Below are 12528 nucleotides of genomic sequence, written 5' to 3' on the forward strand. Positions count from 1 at the left end.
TGATCATGAGATCAACATTAAGTCTAGATAATGAGCTTTATTTGATCCAGGGCAGCTCTGAACACATGCCCGTGCTATTCTGTTGACCTCTGTCTCATCAAGGTAAAGAGAATTTGTTTACACATGGAATATCACCAGTGGTTCGGAGCCAGGCTGAGTGCACTCATCTCTAGTCCTGGAGGGTGGGAACTCCAGCCTACCCTTCTAAACATCAATAGCTAGAACTGGGGCCTTGAACTTGAAACTGAAGCCTAAAGTGCAACAGGGAGAAGGTATTGTTAAACAGACCAAGCAGAAAGCCAAGTTTCTAGTATTTAGACCAGGTCTAGCCAATCAGAGTTTCATACTGCCTGCTAATGACAGGGTTTGATGTTGTACACCCCAATTCCCTACCCTTCTATGCCTGCAGAGGGTTTCGAGGCTGCAGTCTGTGTTGGCTAGGCCTAGGTCCAAGCCTCAGGCCGAAAGGTTTCCAACTCAAACTGTGGACTCCCTGATGTACGATTGCATTCTCAGAAAGAAGACTCCTCTGGTGGCTGGGGAAAAAGTAGAATTTAAGAGCAGACACAAAAGCAATAGGGTATGCTTCCTGAGAAGGGGCTAGACACTCAGCAATTGTCACATTGTCATCGTGCTTCATGGAGCTGTGCCAGATTTGATGAGCTATGTATCTAACCTGATATCTGTGATTGGCCAGCAGTTACCGCAAACTGTGCTTCATTGTCCTATCTGTGTGTTGAAAATGCAACAAAAGAATGAACAGGGAATCATTGTCCCAACCCATGGAAGATTTTTCCTCCCCCTTCTCTCTCTCACTCACAAAGAGCTGCAGGTGTTTTACTGGAGACACAAAAGTTAACAAGGGTAGAGGTGTTGGCCAACAGCCAGAAGGATAAAATTGCCCAGAAGAGAAAGATGAGAAACTACAAGAGTCGTCCCATGCTGAGTTTTTGTACCTTTGTGGCTCCCAAAGCGAACGCATAGGTCAGTAATCAAAGGTTTAGAAAGTCATTTGGCTCCTACAGTTTTGGCCTCCAAATCAGAATGCAAAGACCATCTGCCACGATGAAGTTGTCTTTTGAGGGCTATCAGCCATATCCCCCATCTCAGTTACGCCACTATAAGCTCAAAACTCTGCCTGAAAGTCAAAAGAAGTTCCTTTTGGGCATACATCAATGCAATAATCAGACACACACACACACACCCACAACCACACACACACACCTCCCGGCCTTTAGTACATTTTTCTCTGCCAGGGTAATATTTGCACCCTGGCCCTCCTTTTAATTGTGTCGTCATGGCAATGGGCTTCTCTTCTCTGGAGATGGTATGGAATCTCAAGATTATTGTCCCCAACATTTATCTATCCACCTCAATAAAAGTATGGGTTCAATGAAAGTGCAGAATACAAAAGAAAGGCAGCCGCAGCTACTGTTGTGTGACGTCGTGGTTTCGTCTCCTTTGGAGGCCAAGGTCTGAGCTGCCAAGCTCAGCTCCAGATGCTCCAATAAAGCCCATGCTTTGTCTAACAGTTGTAATATTGATGGCAAGTCAGTGGGGGAAAGGGATGTGCCAAGTGGGCACTGAAATGGTGTGCCTCTCTTTATTGCTGTGCAAATGGGGCCAGCTGAGGGAGGCTGCTTGTGTTTATTGTACAATAAGTGAAGTGTATGCACATAAGGGAAGCTTCAGCTTCAGCTTTTGGACATTCTGGTTATAGATGCGTAGAAGAAGAGATAAGCCTGAGCCAGAATGTCTGTCTCTGCACAAGGTGACATGTCCATTTGAAACCAATGTATGTTAGAGTTCATACTGGGGAGTACTGAGCAGCAATTTTAAACTGAAATTAAAAGAAACTTAATTATGAAGGTTATGTCCAACAGCAAGCACTTGTAGACAACAAGCGCTTGTAGACAACATAGCAGTTTGAGGTGCTATCTTTGTTAAGATCCTTCCAATAGATGAAGAAAACACAATTGTTGATAGTTTGTGTCCTTACATTTTTTGAATTTGTTTATATGGCATATTATTATTATTATTATTATTATTATCTTCTTCTTCTTCTTCTTCTTCTTCTTCTTCTTCTTCTTCTTCTTCTTCTTCTTCTTCTATATAATTCTCTAAGGCATACCCGTGGCTAATCCCATGTGTGGCAGCTCTCACAAGAGATCGTGTGCAGAAGCACTGTGGTGATTGGGCAATGGAGATTCCATATGCAGATAGGAAGGAGGAGCCTGTGAGAGCAGAAGCACCATGGTGATTGGGCAGTGGGGATTCCATATGTAGATAAGGAGGTGGAACCTGTGGCACCATGGTGATTGGGCAATGGGGATTCCATATGCAGATGTGGGGGGGAGCCTGTTATGGTTAAGGACAGTTGGAATGCAACTGCACTGGTTGGAAGAAGTTCTTGATTATAGAGGAGAGGAATCTATAGATATAAAAGGATAGTGGGCAGGAGTCTGCAGTCGTGAGGGAGGAAAGAGCCCCTTCAGGAAAAGGAGGCTGCCGTTGTGTGAATTAGATGAGGAAACAAGATGAACAAGATCTGTTAACTCAGGAAGTAGGGAGAGAGAGAGAGAGAGAGAGAGAGAATGGAGTGGGAGAAAGACAGAGGGGGAAAGCGTGTGGAGGAGAGAGAAAGAGAGAAAAATAAGGGAGGAGAAGAGAGAAAGAAGGAAGGGTGAGGCACAGGCCCAAGCCTGTCAGTGGCCTGAGGGGAACAAGCAGCCATGGTGGTGCCTATTGGCAGCAAGGAAGGGCCCAGTCAACCATAGCTGCTGTTTGGGGCTACCGAGGCCATTGGCGGAGGGAGGCAGGCAGGCAAGGGACGGGCCCAGGTCTGTCAGTGGCCTGAGGGGAATGAGTGGCCTTGGCTGTGATGGCAGTGAGGAAGGTCCCAGTCAACTGCTGCTGCTGTTTCTGTGGGGAGGAGCAAGAGTGGGGCTCGTGTGAAGGTGGGGAAATCTCTGGGGACAGGGGGCTGTAGCTTGGCCAATAGGCACCAGCAACACTGCAGCTCTATGACCAAGAGTGGTGAGGTGGATGGAGTAAAGGGATGAAGGAGTGACCAAGAGGGGTGAGGGGGATGGAAGCAACGGGATGGAGGAGGAGCAGCAGGAGTACAGCTCAGGTGAGGGTGGAGAGATCTCTGAGGTGAGGGGGGCTGTTGCAGGGGGTGAGGGGAGCCATCAAGTACTAGCGTCCAGATGCGCTGCATGGTTTAAGCTAGTTATTATTATTTAAAATATTTGTACACACACTGCTCACTATTGTGGGTCACTCAGATAACTTATAACTCAGATAACTTGTATAGTTGCTTGGTGAACATTCATGTTCACCAAGAGTTCTAGCGTTAACATGGAAAAGGGTTGGCATGGAAGGAGCCCCATAATTATTCAAGGATGCTTTTTTTGTTGTCATGTCAGACCCAGGTGAACCCCTTCACTGTGTAGAAATAAATAAATATATTTAAAGCTATACAAACAAGATTCAAATCTTGTTTACACCGTCTTATATTATTAAGATAACTGATGGTGTAAACAAGATTTGAATGGGTTGATAATATTGGAGGGGATATCCTTTAAACTGGGTTGCCAGATATTTTAAGAAAGAGAGTTGCTTTCGGGAATGTAGCAGTGAGCTGACTGAGAAGATGGAGAATGAGGAGGTGCTTAGAGGTGGAGGGGCTGGTGGTTGGGAACTAGGCTGTAGCCAAGATAAGGCCAATAGGTGGACTCTCTTGCCTGGATAACTGGTTCACTCCACAAAAGCTTATTTTTAGAACAGGAAAATTTCTACTCAAAATGCATCTTTCACCAGTTCCTTTTTAGCTAGTATGGGAGTGAGCATGACAAAGTGCTTCCATTTTTTGGTGTTGTATGGTGTGTACTGTTGAACTGATTTTAAGGTTTTAAATGATTTTTATGGAATGGTATTGTATGTTAACTTTTGTAAACTGCCTTGGGGTGCTTTATGAAAGGCAGCATAAAAATTGAATAATAAATAAATAAGTATGCTTGGCACCTTTTTTTCTTAAATTAAATTCAAAGCAAATTGCAAATTGTCAAGGGAAGCCCAACAAGTTTCTGTGATAACTGAAAGTGTGTGTGTGTGTGTGTGTGTGTGTGTGTGTGTGTGTGTGTGTGTTGTACGTTCCTATCTTGAAAGGGGTACAATCTAAGTTAAGCAAGTTATTTGCATGAGGTTGGTGTTCATAGACAATGGGCAAAAGCGTCTGCATGTAAACATCCCTTTTGTTGCCCAAATTAAATATTTATGGCACTAACAATTCATAACACTTGGGGCTTGCAACAACAAAAACAAAATATAGGCTGTTATGAGGACATTGGTGATTTTTCAATTCGTTTCTTTGAAGCCCTATTTGGAAATATGGCAGTCCAGCCAGTGAAAGAGGCTGGCTGTGTTCCGGGTTAGGGGGTGAGGATTATATTCAGGACTAGAAATGCTTTGCTTGTACTCTTGAAGTACTGTTGTTGCCAGTGTCCTATCAATAGATTTATTGATTGATTTGATTTGATTTCTAAACTGCCCTTCTAAAAATGGCTGAAGGTAGTTTACATTAAAACAAAAACAATTAAAATAAATTAACAGTTAAAATTAAAAAAAAACCTATAAAAACAATGTAAAACCAATTAACAATTAAAACATTTTAAACAGTTTTAAAACCCTGGAAAACCAGGCCAAACACTTACAGTTTAAAAGCAGTTTTAAAACCCCGGAAGGCCAGGCCAAACAGGTTTGAAGGGCTCTCCTGAAGGCCAATAAGGAATTCAGATTACTGATTTCTGCCGGGAGTGCATTCCACAGCCCAGGAGAAGCTACAGAGAAGGCCCACCTCTGAGTCGCCACCAGACGTACCAGTGGTAACTTGCAACGGACCTCCTCAGATTATTTATTTATTTATTTATTTATTCGGTTTCTATACCACCTTTCCAAAAATGGTTCAGGGCGGTTTACACAGAGAAATAATAAATAAATAAGATGGACCCCTGTCCCCAAAGGGCTCACAATCTAAAAAGAAACATAAGATAGACTCCAGCAACAGTCACTGGAGGTACTGTGCTGGGGGTGGATAGGGACAGTTACTCTCCCCCTGCTAAATAAAAGAGAATCACCACATTAAAATGTGCCTCTTTACCAAGTTAGCAGGGGTGCTAACATGCTAAGGGTGCTAAGATGACCTTGACATGCAGTGGGGATCATGTAGAAGGCGCTTCTACAGATGGGGAAAACTTAATTGTTGATGATTTCTGATTTATCAAGATATGCTTTGGCAGATACTGCAAGGTTTCCACCAAACAAGAAGTGCATTAAGGGAGCACTGACTTAAATAAGGACTTTGAATACTGCTACTTGATATCAATAGATATTATGATTTATTATATTGGTGAACTAGTCTTACAACAAACTTGTGGGTAGCCTAGGCTTGGAGACAGTGATTTGCTCTGGATAAGACCACTGGTTCATCTCGGTGATCTTTCTCTCATAGCTGGACTTGAGTGGAAGTTTTGGATGTACTATTTCTGGGGTCAGTATGTAGAACTTGGGTATTTCTTGTTGACAGAGATGCTGTTTCAGGTTTTGGTAGCAGTGGTGGCAGAGACAATGTACGCCAAGTGTTTAAATGCTTGTTCTTGAGTCAAAGTAAAACTGCAAGAGGAAAAAGGTGATTTGTATTCATTTGTTGTGGCTATATTTTCTATCTCATAATGACCAGAACTGTTGGTGTTCCTGAGGGATGATCACATGTGATCTGAAATAAGGAGGTAGCCCCAAAACACACCTGTCCTACCTAAATAGCACTCCTGCTTGCAAGATTTATCTTCACATGGTGACAAAAGGCCAACAACAAAAAGACAAGACCTCCCCAAGGAAGAGGTTCCACAAGTGGGGAACAGCTAAAGGGAGGGCATTATCTCACATATCAACCAACCAGGCTTCAGATCCTGATGGGGTACAAGGCAGGCCTCTGAATACAGGGGTTCTCACCCTTGAGTCCCCAGATGTTCTTGGACTACAACTCCTATAATCCTCAGCAACAGTGCCCTTTGGGCATTGTTGTCATCTAACAGTGTCTGGGGATCCAAGGTTGAGAACCCTTGTATTAATAACTGGGCAGGTTTATTTGGGAGGGGGTGGTTCTGTAGGTAAGGAATGGGGAAAGGCTCACAGATCAGTGGGAGAGCATGTATTTTGCATGCAGAAGGTCCCAGGTTCAATCCCTGGCAGCATCTCCAGGTAGGACTGGGAGATAGCTGTCTGAAAACTTGGAGGGCTGCTGCTAGTCAGGGTAGACCATACTGAGCCAGTCTGACTCAGTATACGGCAGCTTCCTGTGTAATCCTATGCAAGGAATCTATTCCTAGGCTGCATCAGACTGTAAAGGCCAAAAGTAGCATTTTGGGACACTTAGTGAGTATAGTTTTTATCTATCCTGGGCAGAAGAAATGTAATCTATAATTTTTACAGATCACCAGTGAAGTATTTCTACTTTTTAAAAGGAACAGGTTTTGATAATTCAGACCTTCTGATCAGTTTCCTCTCTATTTTCTTTGAAGAACCAGTCACTTCAGCTTTTTGTGGAGTAAATGCGGCAAAATCTATTCCACCTTAAAAAACAAGAAAAGTCGGCTCTCTGCAGCGAGAAAAAGAGAAGGAGAGGGGCCTCCTAGCCCTTTTCAGCAAGGGAATGTAAGCAGATCTTGGCCCAAAAGCGCTTTGCTCAGCAGTTTTTGCCCTATTTTAATTGGCCTGCCCTGAAAGCATTCTGGATGCTGTACCTGTGCCAATAAAAATGCTACACTTAGGTTCACTGAGTCCTGATTTTCAGAACAGGAGCAGGACATGGAAGCTTGGACACACAATGGGAGGTGAGGAAAATCAGGTTTAAGGAACCTCAAAACAATTGGTTGGAGGAGGACTCTTGGAAATAGTGTAGATGGAGCTGAATTGCAGCAAATGCCGATTTGCTGTTTTTCCTCAGCAACCTATTCAACTTCTCCTGGCACAAAACATTTACAACAGAGATGTTATTTTATTTTTTTGTAAAATCTGTGCCTCTCATTTGCCCAGTAACAGGTTGTAATAGGAAGAACTCCTGCAACCGGGCTCGGGGGTGGTGGGAGAGAACTATTTTGCATAGTTCAAAAACCATTCTGTGTACTTCTGAGCCTAATCCTGACTCTTTTGTGCCCCTGATGATGTCACTGGGAGCTGAACAGCATCCTATCACTCCCCACCCGAGATGCCTCCAAGCCCCCTCCCTCCCAGCCAGTGACTGCCATAAAACCTGTGCTGACACTGTCAGTATTGCTAGGAAAACTACATTTCCCAGGGCTGCTTGTACCTGGCAGTATGTTAAGCAGCAGACTCAGGGCTCAGGGCATAGCAAGGTTGGAGTGGACCCTGGAACAAAAAGTAAAGATGGGTCCCTTCCCCACAACGACTGCCGTCTTCAGAGGAGTGCAAGGGGGAGAGCAAAGAACAAGCTGTCACCAGCCAGTGGGACATCCCCACCCACTATCCAATAGTAGCAGGACCAGAACTAATGAGTTGAAGTAGTTTTAGTCCAAGCATTGATTTCCAGACTGCAAGAGCTGCTTGACAGTGGAAGAGTCTGCCTCACACAGTGGTAGGCTCTCTTTTGCTGGACTTTTTGTAAGCGGAGGCTGGATGGCCATCTGTCCGGGATGCTGTAGCAGTTTCCTGCACTGAGCAAGGGGGTTGGATTATAAGATCTCTAAGGTACCTTCCAACTCTAGAATGCTATGATTTTCCTCCAAGACATGCCTGCATGGTTTGTGACTCACCAATCCAAAGGCAGTCAAGTAGCCAAGCATTGTGGCATGCCAGCAGCTTGACAACCCACACCCATGGCTGTTTCTGCATTCTTCAGCAGGCAGCAAAAGGCAGGAGGTTTATTGTTCCCTGGTGGGCCACTAAACATGGCTCTTTGATGGAATGTTTTTGGCTTGGTAGCTCTCTCTAATTGAACAGGCCTTCTGGAAGAGTGTCATTCTCAAATATGTTTAGTTCGGATTTATACAACAGCAAAAGGCCCTCCTTCCTTTCTATTGATGTTACTGAGGGTTGCTAGTTTGCAACCCAGAGATCCATACTGTACCTGCTGAAAATGTGCAAACGCATCAGGGAGGCAAGGAGCCATGGCTTCTCCTGCTATTTCTTCCCCCAGTCCTGTTGTCAGCCTCTTCCCCACCAGCTACTGTATATAGCACACTTGCAGTCCTCAACAAGTGAGGGAAGGGTTGGATGAAAGGACATGGGAGGAATTGATGAGAAAAGCTGCAGTTTGACCATCTTCACTACATCAGGAAACCTTAACGCTACCTTTCTCTTTTTTGTTAACATATGGCAACTGTTCAGAACTTCTCCTTACCTAGTGATGGTTTGGATCTCATCCAGGTTAACCATGCCCGTATGAAGTAGATCAGCATTATTTTTATTTTTCAGAAAGGTACTGGGGTGAGACTAAAATGGAGATTAACTGTGGCTCTGAACTCAGGGCTTATAGTTCCAAAGCTAGTATAGTACCTGTCATCCCACCTGTGCTCTATCTTTTTGTGCAGTATTGTCTGGAGCCCTGATATCACCTGTGTTCCAATAGTAAACAGAAACCACTCCATAACCGGTAGAGCCTATAACTGAGTGTTTTCCCATGTCTGTGTTTTCATATATGGCTCATCTATAATAACCACTTTGTCAGTGTCTGGGCATGTGTGGTGTGTTATTTAAATCTCATAATTCTAAATATAGAGAGATTCTTAAGCCAATGTGATAAATCTGAGGTTTACTGTGTTGAAACTTTTTGTTTCTTTCAAAAGAACTTTAGGCACTTAGCAAAGCCAAATCAACCATCTTTAAAAGCATTAATTCTGGGACAATGTTACAGACATCTAAGAATTGCAGTATATTTATCCGCTCCATGAGAGCTGGTAGGATAGACCGTTTGAATGCTTCCACAGATTTAAAAAACAAACCAACCTGCACAGAGAAAGCTAGCAGGTCAGGGAGAAATGTCTAGCCTAAACGTCTTGTGGATTACAATTTTTTCAATTTGCAGGGAAGGTTTTTTTAACACGAGGAAATGTTCAAATATTCAACCCCCTTCCTGCCATCTGAAATGGTATCACCCAGCATCATGTTTATCATGGGATGCTGCTGATCATGTGTTGTGTGCATGAGAGGGCATTTGGACATGACCCAATGAGGAGGAAACTGGAGTTGTGAATTCTGTTATCAGCAGTCCATAATCTTTACTAATTCATTTCTCAGCTATATACGAAAACAAGGACCTCAGGAAGTTTCTTGGTCTTGCTTCTTTGTAATATCTGAAATGAAATGCGTGCATGTCTTCTCCCCCCCTCTCTCTGTGCTTTAAGTGTGGAGCCATGGCGGACATTTCACTGCAAGGGGAGGTGCACAAATTCCACTCCAGACACTACAAGGAAGCATGGAGGGCATGAACTACACTTCCTGTTTGTTCCCCACATTTGGTAATACCTCTGCTATCATCAGCAGTTCATAGTCTGCCATTTACTTGTTCATTTCTCAAGGCCCTCCTCAGGATGCTCGGTTTCAGGATTCGACAACCAAATGATGCAGGTTTGAGTGGATATTTACTTCCATAGCCTCTCAAGTACTCACAGCATCATCTCCTTGGGATATGGTATAAAGTTGGCAACCAGCTAGTAAACTCAGTCTTATTTTATGTTACTGGGGTCTGAAAAGCCAGTGGGCTACAGATTCTTCCAGGACCTACTCATGATCCACCAAATGCCTCCACTAAAAGCACAGCAGCCTTTGCTCTGGTTTAGCCTCAAATAAGCCAGATTATGTCCTGCCAACACCCCTGACCTATCAGACCCTCAATTTTCTGCCTGACTCTTCCTGCCCTGCTAACTGAGCAAAAGAGGCACCTTTTGAAAGTGGTAATTCCCTTATATTTAGCAGGCGGAGAGCAACTCTTCCCCTCCAACCTCAGCACAGCATCTCTCCAGTGGTTGTTGCTGATGTCTGTCATGTGTTTCTTTTTAGATTGTGAGGGGACAGGGAACCATTTTATATTATTATTCATTTTTTGGTGTGTAAACCCCTATGAGAACTTTTGTTGAAAAGTGATATATAAATATCCGCTGTAGTAGTGCCTTGGCACTATTTTGGGACCCATACTTTTGAAATCAAAATATGGCAACCCTAAAAGGATTGGCAACCACTATGAGAGATGGAAAACCATATTCAATATTATTGACTGAGTACAGATGGCTGTTCAAGTCCTGCTAACTTGGCAAAGAGGCACCTTTTAATGTGGTGACTCTCTTTATTGAGCAGGGGGAGAGTAACTGGCCCTATCCACCTCCAGCGGCTGTTGCTGGTGTCTATCTTATGTTTCTTTTTAGATTGTGAGCCCTTTAGGGACAAGGGTCCATTTTATTTTATTTATTTATTTCTCTGTGTAAGCTGCCCTGAGCCATTTTTGGAAGGGTGGTATAGAAATCGAATAAATAAATAAATGTCCATAAAGAACTCAGAGAACACATGCCCCTCCCGCCCTCTCTCTCAATTTCTGCATTTGCCATGGACTTATACCATCTTGATATAACACATACAACCTACATACAATGTGAGACAAAACTTCCTCTTTCTTGCTGGGTTTTCTCAGTCAACCCACTGTCATTGTTAATTAATTCTTCTACCGAACTATACCTCCCTAATGACTTCTGTAAAGAAAACAAACATAAAAAGCTCATTTAAAATAAACTCTTGATAAATTTTTCTGTCTTTTGAACCATCCACACAGTAATGAACATAAATGCTGTGCATTTTCTAAATATAAATCCAAGATTTCCCAGGGCATTTAAAATTAGATTTGTATAAAAATTTTTGGAGCAACATAATGATTCCTGAGCATCATTTTGAAGCAATTAAAAAAGGAACTTTGACATTTAAGATATTATTCTCCCCCTTCATTAGACAATTATAAATAATAGCAATAATTAACACATTTGTGCTATTCATTCTCTGCCTAAGTAAACCTTTCAGGTTAATAATGGGAGCCTTTAAAACTCACCTTTTAATCAAAGGATTGGCTGCTTCAAAGCAAACTAGAGGCAAATTTCACCAAAGAATGATTGATAATTGCTAAAGTCTGGATCAACCCAAAGACAGACGGTCAGTCAAGAAGATTCAGAGGTTAGTCTGAATGAATTTTTTCCTATCACCTGGAATGTTTTCCTCTTGGCAATCTAAGTGCACAGATTTCTACATGGAAATTAATTTGTGGTGCAAAATATACATTTCTGAGCTCCAGGCTTTGGCCCCTATCCAAAGTAAGTTGGCTGGCACTTAAGACCTATTGAAATCCCTGGGACTTAAATGGGTCATGACAAATTTGTCCCATTGATTTCAATGGGACTTGCGTGTGACCAATTGTGTCTGAATCTGGGCCTCAAAACATTTTCTTAAGGCCAAGATTTCTGTCTTCCTGGTTGTGAATGTGCAATTGGGACAATATGCGAGCAGTTGAAAAGTATGCCGGTATTTCCATGACCTTCATAGTCCCCGATGACCCTTCTTTGTGACTTTCAGGCCTTTCCTTCTCCTCATACCCTTCACGTATTTTATTCCCATGTCACAATACCGAGGGCCAGAGGCACTGCCAGGTTGAGTGGGGGCTGGGGCAAAGCCTTGCACTGCGCACCCCCCCCATGCCATGTTGGGCATCCCACCTCGCAGCTTACCGAAGACTGGGGAGGGGTGTTGGCAGGCGGCAGCTCCTCACTCTCCTACCCTCAGGGGTTAGGAGGAAGAAGAGCTGTCATTTTATCTGTCCCCCACAATTGGCTGACGGGGCCTAGGAAAGATGAGCGAAGGAGGAACTGCTCCCTCTAAGCATCCCTTGGAGGGCCCCACAATGGATCAGGGGCCTCTGGGTGGCACTCCCATTGGCTGATGGGGGCTGCCAGGTGAAGGCAGTCGGAGCATGAGTCTGCCAGCTTACTTGCACAGCTGCTGCTGCCAGGTACTGGAGGCTCAGGGTTGGCCAGGTGGGCCCTCTGATAGGCCCTTGGCTGTTGTCTGGCTTGGCTGACTCCTGAAACTGTCCCTGCTGCCGACTCTGCTTCAAGACACTCTGTTCCTTCAAAATCCCACCCCTTGGCAATTTGAAGAAGTCACCTGACAATGGAGGGGGACATCTGTCCATCTGAATCCACCCACATCCAGACATTTCCTTCTCTTCTCTCAGCCTCATTTGTTCATCGCTGCAAGATGTGAATTGTGAAACAGCCCTGGGAATAAGGTTCTTGGGCTGAAATAATCCAGCCAGCTTTTTAGCAGTAGTTCCTTGTTTCAGTCAGACTAACCTGGAATTCCCCTGGGAACAACCTTTTCCAGGAAATGTTGCTATTTCCGGCCTCGGTTGAAAGTCAGGAAAGGAGGAGGCAGTAGCAAAAAAATTAAGAGCTCACCAGATTTTTCTCTCTCCCC

The 12528-nt window shown here is 43.8% G+C and overlaps 1 long non-coding RNA gene across 1 annotated transcript in view; it reads left to right on the plus strand.

Annotated features, from left to right (window-relative positions):
- The window catches only part of LOC128333717 (uncharacterized), a 73650-nt gene that overhangs the window by 43261 nt on the left and 17861 nt on the right, over positions 1-12528 (plus strand). The window lies entirely within an intron of this gene.

The sequence above is a fragment of the Hemicordylus capensis genome, chromosome 8 (assembly GCF_027244095.1).
Source record: "Hemicordylus capensis ecotype Gifberg chromosome 8, rHemCap1.1.pri, whole genome shotgun sequence".
Classification (NCBI taxonomy): Eukaryota; Metazoa; Chordata; class Lepidosauria; order Squamata; family Cordylidae; genus Hemicordylus; species Hemicordylus capensis.